A 13375-nucleotide genomic window follows, 5' to 3' on the forward strand; every position below is an offset into this window, starting at 1 on the left:
ATATAACACCTTCTGAAATTGAAAATGCAACCAAAAAATTGAAAACCAGAAAAGCACCAGGCCCTAATGTCTTACCGGCCGAGTTTTAGAAGAAGTTTTCTGCCAAGCTAACACCCCTGTTGTGCAATGTATTTGCTGAAACTCTTGTCTCGGAATCACTCCCATGACATCAGCTGTTATAACAGTACTTCTTAAAAAGGATAAGGATCAACTTAAATGTGAATCTTATCGGCCGATCAGCTTACTCTGCTGTGATTATAAGATCCTGGCTAAAGTGCTGCCAATCAGAGTGGAGTCAGTCATGAGAAAGATAATTCACCCAGATCAAACTGTTTTTATTGTTGGGAGACAGTTATCTTACAACCTTCGTCACTTATTTAATATTATTTATTCACCTAAATCCAGATTAAAATCTAATTTCTTTAGATGCCCAAGAGCATTTGATAGAATAGAGTATATCTATTTATTTACAGCGCTTAAAAATTTTGGTTTTAGCCCTGGATTCTGTTCCTGGATTAAAATTTTATATTCCAGGCCCCAAGTATCCATTCAAACAAATAACATAATTTCTAAATGCTTTTCACTCTCTAGGGGGAACAAGACAGGGCTGCCCTCTGTCCCCTCTGCTCTTTGACATTGCCATCAAACCTCTTGCAACCATATTAAAGAACTCAGATGGCTTGCGAGGAATTTTCAGAGAGGGACAAGAACATAAGCTCCTGCTATATGCGGATGATCTTCTTTTTCTGTCAAATCCAGATACATGTATTCCAAAAGCTCTTACAGTAATTTCAGAATTTGGAAATGTTTCTGGATACAAAGTCACCCTAGCAAAGAGTCTCCTCTTCCCTATCAATGATAGAGCACAGCAAATGTCCTTCCAATCTTTCCATTTTCACTAAGTCCTGATAAATTTGTATATCTGGGTGTGAGTGTGACACGCAAATATAAGGATCTGTTAGTTATAATTATAATTATTTCATTATTAATTATCATTATTTAAAACGACATTAGACAAAGCCAAACAAGACAGGAAGATCAATTTCATTAAAATGACAATACTACCAAGATTTCTGTTTCAGACTGTGACTGTTTTTATTCCCAAGTCATTTTTCAAGTAGTTGAATAATTGTTTTTCTACATTTCTCTGGGATAAGAAAACTCCTCACATAAAGCAATTCTTGGAAAAAAAGAAGGAAAAGGGTGGATTGGCAATGCCAAATTTCCTATACTATTATTGGGTGGCCAATTTACACAAACTGATATTCTGGTTTTCCAACATCTGTAATGATGAGGCCCCACTTTGGTTACTGAAGGAACAGCACACGTCTAATCCAGTGTCTTTACGCTCACTACTTTGTGCTTTGATTGCAGTGAGTAAACAGTATTCTATAAATAACTGACTCTGAGTTAAAGTTACCTCTCTTTCAGAAACAGGCTTGACTTACTCTGCTTTCTCCAGTTTGACAAACCTGCCATTTCGAAACGAAAAACACAGAGTTTCTCTCATTTCAGGGTTGAAATACTCTGAGTTTTCACTTAACCTTCTTTCTGAAACAGGGCCCTGATCTCATATGCTAGTATTTTGGAACTTCAGTTGCCTATTAGAGAAATGACCAGGAATAATCATCTGCTACTTGCTCTACAAACAAGTGTGTTCATGACTATACATACAAAGAAACACAATAAAATTAGAAAAGACGACTTTGCAACAGGCGACGTGGTGGTGCAGTAGGTAGTGCTATTGCCTCACTGCAAGGAGGTCACTGGTTCGAGCCATGGCTGGGTCAGTTGGCGTTTCTGTGTGGAGTTTGCATGTTCTCACCATGTTTGTGTGAGTTTCCTTCGGGTGCTCCGGTTTCCCCCACAGTCCAAAGACATGCAGTACAGATGAATTGGGTAAAGCTAAATTGTCCGTAGTGTATGAGTGTGAATAAATGTGTATGGATGTTTCCAAGATATGGGTTGCAGCTGGAAGGGCATCCGCTGCATAAAACATATGCTGGATAAGTTGGCGGTTCATTCTGCTGTGGTGACCCCAGATTAATAAAGGGACTAAGCCGAAAAGAATATGAATGAATGAATGGATGACTTTACAACATCAAGCAGCATTAGGCATGGGCCAGTATAAGATTCTGACGGTATGATAACCTTGAATAAAAATATCACGGTTTCACAGCACTGTGATTACTGCTCTAAAATATATTCTTTTTAAATGTCTGGGTAAAACACAAAAACTTTTCCTCCTTTGAACACAATATATTTTCTTTTGAGAAACTTTGAAAATATTTTGGAGCAGTAAACATGTCAGGCTGAATAATTCAAATGAATTATTGACTTCTGCTGTCTTCATTTGTTTCATAAACACAGATTTCTTTACAATTTAAAACGGCATCTTTGTATATCTTTTCTGCTGGAGATACTGTTGTCCTGAAACACTTAAAACAAAATGTAAAAAAAAAAAAAACCTTACATATACCGTAGGGACGGTACAGCAAAAAAATATCATCCCATGCCTAAGCAGCATAACACTGTTTTTACGATCTAAAAATTAATTCTTTAAAAAAGTCTCAAGCAAAAAGATTCCAATGGTGCCGCCTGCTGGTACATGAAGATTATGGTCAATATTCGGATGAACTTTACACTCAAATGTTTGCATATCATCAACATGCTGTAATCCATTACTTATCAGCAAAAGTCATTTAGACTAGTTTGTTGGCCAGCTGTAGTCAGTGCAATGCTAAACGTTATTGTTCCACTATAATTTGTTCGTTTTGCTTCATGTCCTCCCACAACATCATCATATAGTTTAGAATTCTGTACAATGTTTTATAATAATTAATTATTTTAGTGTCCATTTCGTTCAGCATATTTAAAATTCTGACATACTTTAAACCAGGGTTTCTGCAGGTTTCACCAAGTTAAATGCAAGACTTCTAAAGACATTTTTAAAACTATTATGAATGAAATTTTAGACTCATAAAAGGCTAAAGGCTAATAATACAATAATAAATGAATAATGAAAAAGACAATATTTTAAATATTTCTTAGCAAAAGATTTTAAATATTGTGTAAAAAAATAGCAAGCTCTACTTATATCCACACACTTTTTTTCCAAAATAAACTTTATTTAAATAAAAAAAAAATAAACAAATGTTTTAAAAGTTTTAAAAACTATAATAAACTAAACCTGTGCACAACAATCTGTCCAGGTCGATGGCCTTAGCAGTAAATACATGGAGCACGTTTAAACAAATGTTATTGTAAGGAAAAGAATTAAACCATTATGATAAATAGAGTTAAAATGACCTTTTTGAATAAAAGTTGAAAGTTTTATTGAGATGGATTGTTGGTGATTGTATGGGTTTTGGCCAGATTGGGTAGCAAAACATGAACAAAGGAAAATGAAGACTTGTTTAAAAAAGATTTAAGACCTACAACACAATATTTCAGTAAATTTAAGACTTTTTAAAAGCCTAAAAATTTTGATTTTGGAATTGAAGACATTTTAAGACCCCACAGAAACCCTGTTTAAACACAATATCCCTGGTAATTAGTTATTATAATAATGATGTAATTCTAACTCAGATACTATCTGTGAGAACTAGTAACAACTACTAAAAACAAGTTTAAACCCATAAAGAAGTTGGAATTGTGATTAACATGACATATGCAAATGGAAAGTACTAAGCCAACACCATCACTGTAATAGCAGACATCTTCTATGAGAATACTGTAGGTCAAATATCGTCAGCTCAGTTAAACTTTTTTAAATGTATTGTTTTTATTTATTTTACATAGCACCAGTGCTTAAGGATGCTTTACAAACAGTAGGAGAACAAGAAAAGCAATAATGTTAAGAAGGTAGAGAAAATGGGACACTAATAATACATAAAAGAATGACAAAAGACATGAGAACAAGTGACGAAAGAAACTCATTCCTGTCTTTCAATCAGTGCTTATGTGCATTTAGGAGAACTAGGCAGCACACTCAGGACTGCAAGATGGATTTAATTTAGTATTCTTATTATTAAAATATATCTGATTGAGAATCAAATGACTGAGTTGGTCTTTGAGAATGAAAACTAACCTGTTTGTTCCTGCAGATCTTCCTGTTTGACTTTGAATGTTTCTTCAATCTTCACATCTTCACTCTCCTCTTTAATAAACGCCATCTTTATAACAGTGTGGAGATCAGTCGCTTCAGCAGGAGTTTTTCTCTGTGTTTGGACACTTTATCCTGTTTAAAATGAATAAAACCATGAGCCGAAACAAAATAACTTCTCTTCAACACTTTAACAGTTTCTTTATACGAGAGTAATTAACAAAAATAAATAAGGTAAAGGTTTCATTAAAACACGTATTACACACTTTTTTGTTACTTTATTCAAACAATAGCCCTCGGTTACTGAGAATAAAATAGTACTACGTTGTATAAAGGGTTATAATATTAGCTCCAACAACAGGAACATAATTTAGCATCGTATAAAAAACCTAAAACTTCAGAACTTTAAATTTAAATCGGTTTATATCTGTAAGCGTTTTAAAACACAAACCTTTCTCCAGTTGAATCTCAGCGCTGAAGCGGCGCCGCCTGATGACGTCACACACCACGCCAAAATAAAAGTCTTTTTTGTTTAGCTTTTTTGCCACTTACTGTTGCAGTCATGACTTATTGATACATTTCTCCCATGTTTTTCACTTTACACTATATCTGCTCTCTCTCTCTCCTCTCTCTCTCTCTCAAACCTTTAATCTAAACATTTTAAGACAATTTTGAGAAACGTTTTTAATCCAGTTCATGATGACTTGCATGTCTACAACACATTACTTCCTATTAATATCTGAGTCCAAATCTCATCTTCATAATTATGACCTCTTCTTTTCTATTTCTACAACTTCATAGGCTTATATAGGGATTCTTTTTTTTTCATATGAATTGTCATCTCTTATTATCTGTGTTCCACGTTTCCTGCCATTCTTTAGCAATATCTTCAGTAGTAATATTTAATTTACCTTTACTAAAGGGGTAGTTCACATAAAAATTACAATTCTGTCATTTCCTCATCCTCTACTTGTTCCAAACCTGTTTGAGTTTCTTCTGCTGAATGCAAATGAAGAGAATACAGGAGCAAAAACAGCCACTATATGGATCAACAGTTCCTACTTTGGCTGCTTTTTTCAACACTTTCTTGCACACAAAATGTTCTTGGAACTCGATTACAATTGAACCATTAAAGTCACATGGACTGTTTTGACAATGTTTTTGGTTCCTTTTCTGGACTTTGAGCATGTCTGAACTGTTGCTGTCTATGACAGACGAGGGAGCTCTCTGATTTCATCTAAAGTGTCTCAGGGGCACAGTTCTTAGGGGATTGAAACAACTTTACCTAAAGCAGTATAAACACTGGATGTGGAAAAGAAAGTGAAAACGCCACACACCTCTTCTTCTGGCTGTGTGCTGAGTCAGAGCAGAGTAAAGCTGCACACCGCCACCTGCTGTACTGGAGAGAATAACATCAGTCCTTCATGGAGCTCAAGTGGATTTCACTGAAAATAAAAGCACTGCTTTCACTGCCTCTGCCTGAGCATGATCGACTCCTAAAATACCTAAGGTATTTCCTGCATAATTTGAGGATACATTCACTAAGTTTATTCTTTCAGGTTTTTTTTCCAGTTTCAGTTTATTAAATCGTGCTATATATTTCTTTGTGTATGTAACAAATAACATTTATCTGTATTCACTTTACTCATAATAAATAATGTATTATTGAGTCTTATGTGTCCTTAAGTTATAATTGTATTAATCTGACTTCTGTCCTGTTTTTACTGGTAATTGATTTAACATTAATTAAATATTCAATATTTATAAGAGTTTCAGATGTTTTTGCCAGTGATTATCAATGCCTCATGTGATTAGTGCTCGTCCTTCATTTTTCAGATAAATCTCTATTTAATCATACGTTTTAGATCTTCTTTCAGTAAATGATCAGCTGTTGATTGTCCCGCCCTTACAAAAATAGCCTACTGGAATCCTGCAGGATTTTCATTTTTTTCTGCAGGAATCTGCTGGTATCCTGTAGGAATAATGAAATCCAGCAGGACAAAATGACAATATGTGCAGGCAATTCCTACAGGTTTTAGAATCATGCAGTACTTTTTACAGGAATCATGAAGGATTTATTTTTTTTCCTGCAGGATAGCTCCTGTAGGACACATTGACGATATGTGCAGGAATCTCTTACAGGTTTTACAATGGATCCAAGCAAGTGACAAATCCTGCAGGATTTTATAATTATTTGCTATTATTTGTTATTTGCTGTAATTAGAATGAAAGAAAGAAATTCTGTCACTTGCTGTTGGTAGCAATACAATATGAGTTCTAACAGATAAACAATACAACAAACAAACAAAAAATAAATAAAATAAAAGTATACGAATAGACTATAGACAATTATAAAAATCAACCATTACGCTAAACCATTCAAATTAAACATTTGCGTTTTCCATTTTATTCCTATACTTTTTTATTTCATTTATTAATATGTCAATCCATCTCTCTATTTTAATTCAACTCTCATCTGTTTGGTTGGATGCAAAAAAAAAAAAAAAAAAACAACTGTAAGACCTGTCAGTGAGGTAGACACATGTTGAACGTATGTCTGTGCATTTTATAAGTTCAACAGAGTCTATCCCTCTTTCTTTTAAAATGTTTGTTGCTGTTATCCCTGCTTCTGTCTTTTTGACCTGAGCAACCTGTTTTATTCTGTGTCCATTGCCTTTTTGTGGCAGCTGGAACTGGTGCCTCTTCGTTTAAGTACATTTTTATTCCATTTTTATCCTTTATAAAGAAGCAGGCTAGTGTTAATGTTAGTGTGATTGGTAAACATAATGTGTTTTCTGCAATATTAGAGTAAATTTAATTAGTAAGTTATTATAAACATTTAATAAACATTTGAAATAAAATAAGATATAAATGCAAAATTGAAATTAGATAACCCATTGCTGCCAATAATGTATAGGTCTATATTATACAAGTATAATAATTACAATATTTTAAGCAGGGCTCCGAACCGGTTCAAGAAACGGAAACGAAAAACGGAAACGAATGACATTTTTCAGGAACAGAAATGAAAAAGGAAATAAATATTAACTTTAATCGTTCTGAAGAGAAACGTTTACAGTTAACCGGTTAATAACGTTATTTTATCGTTCTCTTTATTATATAATTTGGGAGACAAAAAGCATTAATTTAAGGCCTGTGTACAAATGTGACGGTGACGCATACAACGTGAAATGCCCGCGAAGCAGACGTCATAAGCGAGAGTCGTGTCTGATGCGACGAGCTTGTCTTAAAGGTTACCGAGAACCTGCTCTTTCATGTACAAAGGTATGTTTCGGTTTAAGTTATTGTAACTAAAACTTGTGTTTATACCTAATTAATTATTGATTGTAGATTGTTTTTAGATGGGTCTCCATGAAGAAAATCCTCTTGTTAACATTTCTCTTATGACAAATCATCTGATAAATCGATCTGTAATATTGAAGGATGAGGGGCAGATCATAAACATGATAGATAAAGTTTTGTATGATATGATAGATATTATCAAACAACCCAAGCATTTCCCATTCAGAGAATTACAGTATTTAATAGCTTAGTCCTTATAAACAATCCATTAATAAAATACATTATTTACAAGGCTACCTAAGAATTAACAGAATATGCAATATGATCCTCATAATAATCACAGTGAAATGAGGTAAGCGTTCGTTTTTATATAAACTCTAAATGCCTATTTAGGCCTATGCTAGTCTATAAAAAGATAATATAGCTTCAAACACTAATATTTTAGAGGAAGTAGTTAAAGTTTGCACAACCAGTGTTTGGTCTTATTAACCTGCCCATAATTAAACGTCATGTAGCCTACTTTTTGATTACCTGACCTGCGGATTAACGGCAGCACCAGCGGACATAAACGAGATCTGTGCATAACAGGGTTTTATGTGTCCCCAATATGCAAAATCAAGAGAGTGCAGGACTTCATAAGGTAAAGTAAACTGCACACACTTGATTATGTAATGTGTGAATTCAGGGACGCGTCTCACAGCGCAAAGCATAACTTATTAAATGCCCATGCTTAATTGGTCATCGATGAGGTCTATTGGGTTTGAAGGGTTTAATTTATTGACAATAAATCAATCGAGTAATCGTTAGCATCCCTAGTTTAATCAATCGTGGAAGTAGTGTCAATGTTATTAAAATGCACACACAATCTATCACTTAATCTATCCAATACAGGGCTCTAGACTAATTTTTTGCCTTGGTGCGCCTTTTTTTGTTAGGTGAACCACGCATTGCATAGTATTTTACATTTACATTAAAGATAAATAAGGCAAGAATATGAGAATGATACTTTTTTATTTTTACACCAACAAAAAATATCTTGTGGTAGTGCACTTGTTTAATAAAACTCTTTGTAATTGTAACATTCAACATGCAATACAGTACCATAAAAAAACTAAACTAAACCGCATAATCTTTTGTATTTACAAGTAAAATTAAGTTTTATACTCGGCCTATGCCTAAATCCAAAAAGCACTAAATAATTTACATAATTATAAATTACTCTAATTAAACTAAATAGCTATACATTACGCTAAATAACTAAAATTGGCTATATAGGCTTAATCTTGGGGTGGCGCAGTAGGTAGTGCTGTTGCCTCACAGCAAGAAAGTCGCTGGTTTGAGCCTCGGTTGGGTCAGTTGGCGTTTCTGTGTGGAGTTTGCATGCTCTTCCTGTGTTCATGTGGGTTCCCTCCGAGTGGTCAGTTATCCCCACAGTCCAAAAACATGCGGTGCAGGTGAATGGGGTAGGCTAAATTGTCTGTAGTGAATGAGTGTGTATGGATGTTTCCCAGAGATGGGTTGCAGCTGGAAGGGCATCTGCTGCGTAAAAACGTGCTGGATAAGTTGGCGGTTCATTCCACTGTGGTGAGCCCGGATTGATAAAGGGACTAAGCCGAAAAGAAAATGAATGAAGTCCTAATCTTAATCTCTGATTAAAACAAAAGTAACCCAGCAATGCCGCACCACTGACAAGCAAATGGCAGAGAAACAAAACAACCACAGAAATCGCGGAAACAGCAGTGAGCACTTTTTCTGAAGTTATGCCTTTCTTTTTAAATTAAATTACTGTGCGTTTAATGTAAATAAATCAATAATGAATAGGCCTATAAGTGTATCCTGTGTGTGTGTGCATGTGTGTGTGTCCACCAACTGTGTCTTTCATTACTGAAGCAGCTCTCTTCCAAAATCAAAATTTACTTTGTCTGTCTAGCAATATTTCGACAATATTTAAATTTAGATGAGCCTATGGTCAAAATATGCAGAAACTGTGCAGCTGCACATTGAATCTGAGGTTTCATCTTATCTCGCTCTCGCTGTCATCCAGACATTGATATGTAGACACCACATAAACATCAAGTCGCGAAATTGAGGCCGGTACCAGCTGAAGCCCTTGTGAAATGTCAAAATACAGCACTGAAATGAACAGGTAATGTTTTTCAGCCAAAAGTCTATCTAGGATATCTGTAAAAACGCAATCAGAGCCAATGTTATTGTCATGATTACCAGCGATCTCTAACCACCAGAGGTCGCTGGTAAGCACTCACCCTCACAAGAACCTATGGACTACAAATCCGCCATTCATGGACTACATTTTCATACATGCACTCCGTTCACAAACACACATGCTTCCTCATTTTGACTGATTACATTTGCACCAGCTGAGGATTGTCAGAGACTGATTACACACACTATTTAAACAACACACACTCCCTGCCTTTGCCGAGTCTTGTTATCTGTATAGTGACACTACAATGTGTTTTCCTAGTCTAGTTTCGCCGTGTTTTATCTTTGCCTGGTTTCCCTTTCTCCTTGTCTGCCGCCTGTCTATCGACCTCTCGCCTGTGTTTAACTACGATTCTGGACTGCCTTCATACATCTGTTTGCACCTGTGTTGACCATTGCCTCCCTGAGTTTGAATAAACCTGCACGTGGATCCTAAACCACAGTTGTCTCTGTCGCTCCCAGTGTTACAGTTATGTAGAAGTAGTGTTGCCTAAATATTACATTTCTAATAAAATGAAAACCAAAATACAATAGCATTTTTTGTTTGATAAAAATACACGGAAACGAAATAAAATCAAAAGTTGGCTATTTTGTAATTTGTTTTAATATTAATAAAAACACACTTCGACTATTTAAGCTTAACGGCTATACGCTGCCAATGGCCATTAATAAATATTATTTTACTTTGTACTGGATTATAATGTATATTTTACAATAAAAACTAAAACAATTCATAACACATCAGAACTGTAGACCTGCAGTGTGTAGCCTAAACTGTATGCAGGGGGTGTTGGTCAATGGCCTACGGTGCATAATTGAACTAATATCTCCTAATAACCTAAAAGAGCCTAATTTGAGAGATTTAAAAAATAAAAGACACTTTAAAAAAGGAACAACACGCAAATCGACAACAAATAAAACTGGTTGCGTGTTTCAGCACTTGCCGCTCCATACCAAGGTGTGGGGCTGTGTGTGTAGCGCCTTTAAGCAATGTGTGTCAATCAACTGCTGCTGGTGAGAGAGCACGCATAAGTGCGCAAAGCAGGTAAAGATATAACAAAGCAAGTTCATATTATAAATATTTTATTAACGATACTTATCGAAAATTCATTTAATTTTACCCCTCGAATAGAATTTTTAGTTACACCATTAAGAAATCAGGGCACTCTAGAGCCTGCAAAACTTTGTAATAAAATAATATTCTTAACCTTTTTTTTTTTTTTTCTTTTTTTTTTAGAAAACAGTTTTCGCCTATTTTTAAATAGCTAACTCTTGACGGCTGCTCTCGCTTACGGCCATACCACTCTGGCAATGCCTGATCTCATCTGAACTCGAAAGAAAGACAGGGTTGGGCCTGGTAGGGACTTTTGCAGCAAGTAGGCTGGGTTTACGATTGCTAAGCTAGAATCCTTTGATCCATAGTCATAAGCGTTATCCTTTGTGCCACTGGCACTCCGTTCAGCACCTTGTTAGCACATTGTTTGAAACAAGGACAAGGCTCTGTCAACCTGGAGTTCCATCACCACACATTCTGCTTTGTTTTATAGCAAGACGTTGTGTGGATGGGATGCTCTTACAGGATTCCTGACAGTCCCTCCATAGAACCCCTGAGATCCAGGGTCGGAGACTCTCTTCTCTCCAAGAGGAGGTTAAAAGCCATAGTTTCTTTTATGCATGTTTTATCAGAGCACTTAGGTATTGCTACAGCTCAGAGACTTACAAGTGGAAGAGATTACGCTGCAAGTTGGCTGGGTGACTTCTAAGTGGTAGGGACTTTTGCAACAAGTAGGCTGGGTTTACGATTGGTGTAGCTGTAGTAGACGTTAATAAAAATCTAGCGGTTGGGGCAGCCTTTGAAACCAGGGGAGCACCCCACGGGCTCTGTGATTGCGGCCTCTTAAACTCAACACACTCCAGAGTGGACCTGAACAGTTCCAGTGGGGGCGAAAGGCGACTGCAGTGCACTGGCTGACATCAAAGCAAAAAGACCAGAGCGAGCCAGCCAGGAGTCGAACCTAGAATCTTCTGATCCATAGTCAGACGCGTTATCCATTGCGCCACTGGCCCTGTCTGATAAGGACACAGCTCAGTCAACACAGAGTTCATTCAACACGGAGTTCGTTCAACACATGCTGTCCTTCGTTATTATGGCAAGTTGTGGTGTCGATAGGATGCTCTTACAGTGCATGTGACAGTCCCTCCCTAGAAGAACTGTGATCCAGGGTCTGAGACTTTCTCCTCTCCAGGAGGAGGTTACAAGCATTAGATTTATTTTTGTCAGAGCAGCTGCAGCATACTTGCGTGGAGGCCCACAGCTAGACTTGAGGGCAAGCTTCTGCAAGACCTTCCCTGGTGGTCTAGTGGTTAGGATTCGCCGCTCTCACCGCCGTGGCCCGGGTTCGATTCCCGGTCAGAGAACTTACTTTTGAGCTATGAAAATATATGCGAACTGCACAGGCATGAAAGGGCAAAAGACCTCCTTCGAGCCGGAGTCGAACCAGCGACCTAAGGATTGCCAACAACACACCTACAGTCCTCCGCTCTACCAACTGAGCTATCGAAGGCTTACGAGAGTCCAACACAAGCCCACCCCCTTAAAGTTGCTGCAGTCTGACTGCTGGAAAAAAAGGGCAGTGGCAAAAAATACTCAAGGCTTCCCATACCGGGAGTCGAACCCGGGCCGCCTGGGTGAAAACCAGGAATCCTGACCGCTAGACCATATGGGAGCTGCCACTTATGAGGGCAGTCTTGGCAAAAACTTCAGTTCTTTCTAAAACAAAATTACAAAGACAATATCATGATTTGAAAAAAGCAATACCAAAAGATTGGATTGAAATAATTGAAAAAAAAAAAAGAGTTGCGGGATAAGGAAGAATTACCAGAGGTCTATTTTAAGAAAAAAAAAATGGAGAAAAGATCAATATGAGCTTATGTACAGTTAAGAGTTTTTATGTTGTTTTTAGATCAAAGGCTTTTATAAGACCTATAGCATTCAACTACTGGAAGGAAAGATATGAGGATTTAAATGAAAAAGAAATATGGGGAAATGTCAGAATGAAATATATGGAACCAATTTTACAAAATTGTAATTATTTATTGAGACATAATTGCATATTAACAGAAATGAGATTGTGTAAAATGGCAATTGAACAAGATATAATATGTAAGGTGTTTAGGAAGGAAGGGGAAGGTTTATTACATTTGTTCATCTATTGTGAAAAGTTGGAGGAATTATGGAAAAATTTAAGAAAATTGCTAAATCGTTAATAGGGGACAAATATGTGGATGAACAAAAGAACTGGGAAAAAAAAATATTTATTTGGTCAAAATGAATGTGGTATGTATGCTTTTAATCTATGTATAACAATTGCTAAGTATGTGATTTGGATAAGGAGAAATATGGCTAAACATGATGGGAAGAGAGTGGATATATGGCGTATGTTTAAAAACAGAATGGAGATGGCTGTAAAATTGATATTCAACTATTTTATAGTACAAGAAAAGGAGGATGTATTTATAGAAATAATGGTAAAAGGGAATGTAATAGTTGAATACAAGGACAACATCTTAAGTTGGTTATGGGAAAAATATGAAGTCTAATAATGAGTGTTGTAACTATCATGTGATTTTTGTGTGATGTGATCATTTCTTTGTAAAAATGTAAATATTTGATTTTAATTAAAAAAAAATTAAAATATCTCATCTGAACTCGGAAGCAAAGCAGGGTTGGGCCTGGTTGGTACT

General features: G+C 36.1%; 4 non-coding genes across 4 annotated transcripts; 1 reads left to right on the plus strand and 3 right to left on the minus strand.

Moving 5' to 3' along the window:
* Positions 1 to 11625: 11625 nt before the first annotated feature.
* Positions 11626 to 11698, minus strand: trnah-aug (transfer RNA histidin (anticodon AUG)). The gene has a single exon. It is a non-coding gene; the product is annotated as a tRNA-His (tRNA).
* A 279-nt stretch (positions 11699 to 11977) lies between these two features.
* Positions 11978 to 12049, plus strand: trnae-cuc (transfer RNA glutamic acid (anticodon CUC)). Its single transcript has one exon. It is a non-coding gene; the product is annotated as a tRNA-Glu (tRNA).
* Positions 12050 to 12108: 59 nt separating this feature from the next.
* Positions 12109 to 12195, minus strand: trnay-gua (transfer RNA tyrosine (anticodon GUA)). The gene is given in 2 exon segments: positions 12109 to 12144; positions 12159 to 12195. It is a non-coding gene; the product is annotated as a tRNA-Tyr (tRNA).
* A 90-nt stretch (positions 12196 to 12285) lies between these two features.
* trnae-uuc (transfer RNA glutamic acid (anticodon UUC)) lies at positions 12286 to 12357 on the minus strand. The gene has a single exon. It is a non-coding gene; the product is annotated as a tRNA-Glu (tRNA).
* Between the last annotated feature and the right edge of the window lie 1018 nt (positions 12358 to 13375).

The sequence above is a fragment of the Danio aesculapii genome, chromosome 4, assembly GCF_903798145.1.
Source record: "Danio aesculapii chromosome 4, fDanAes4.1, whole genome shotgun sequence".
NCBI lineage: Eukaryota > Metazoa > Chordata > Actinopteri > Cypriniformes > Danionidae > Danio > Danio aesculapii.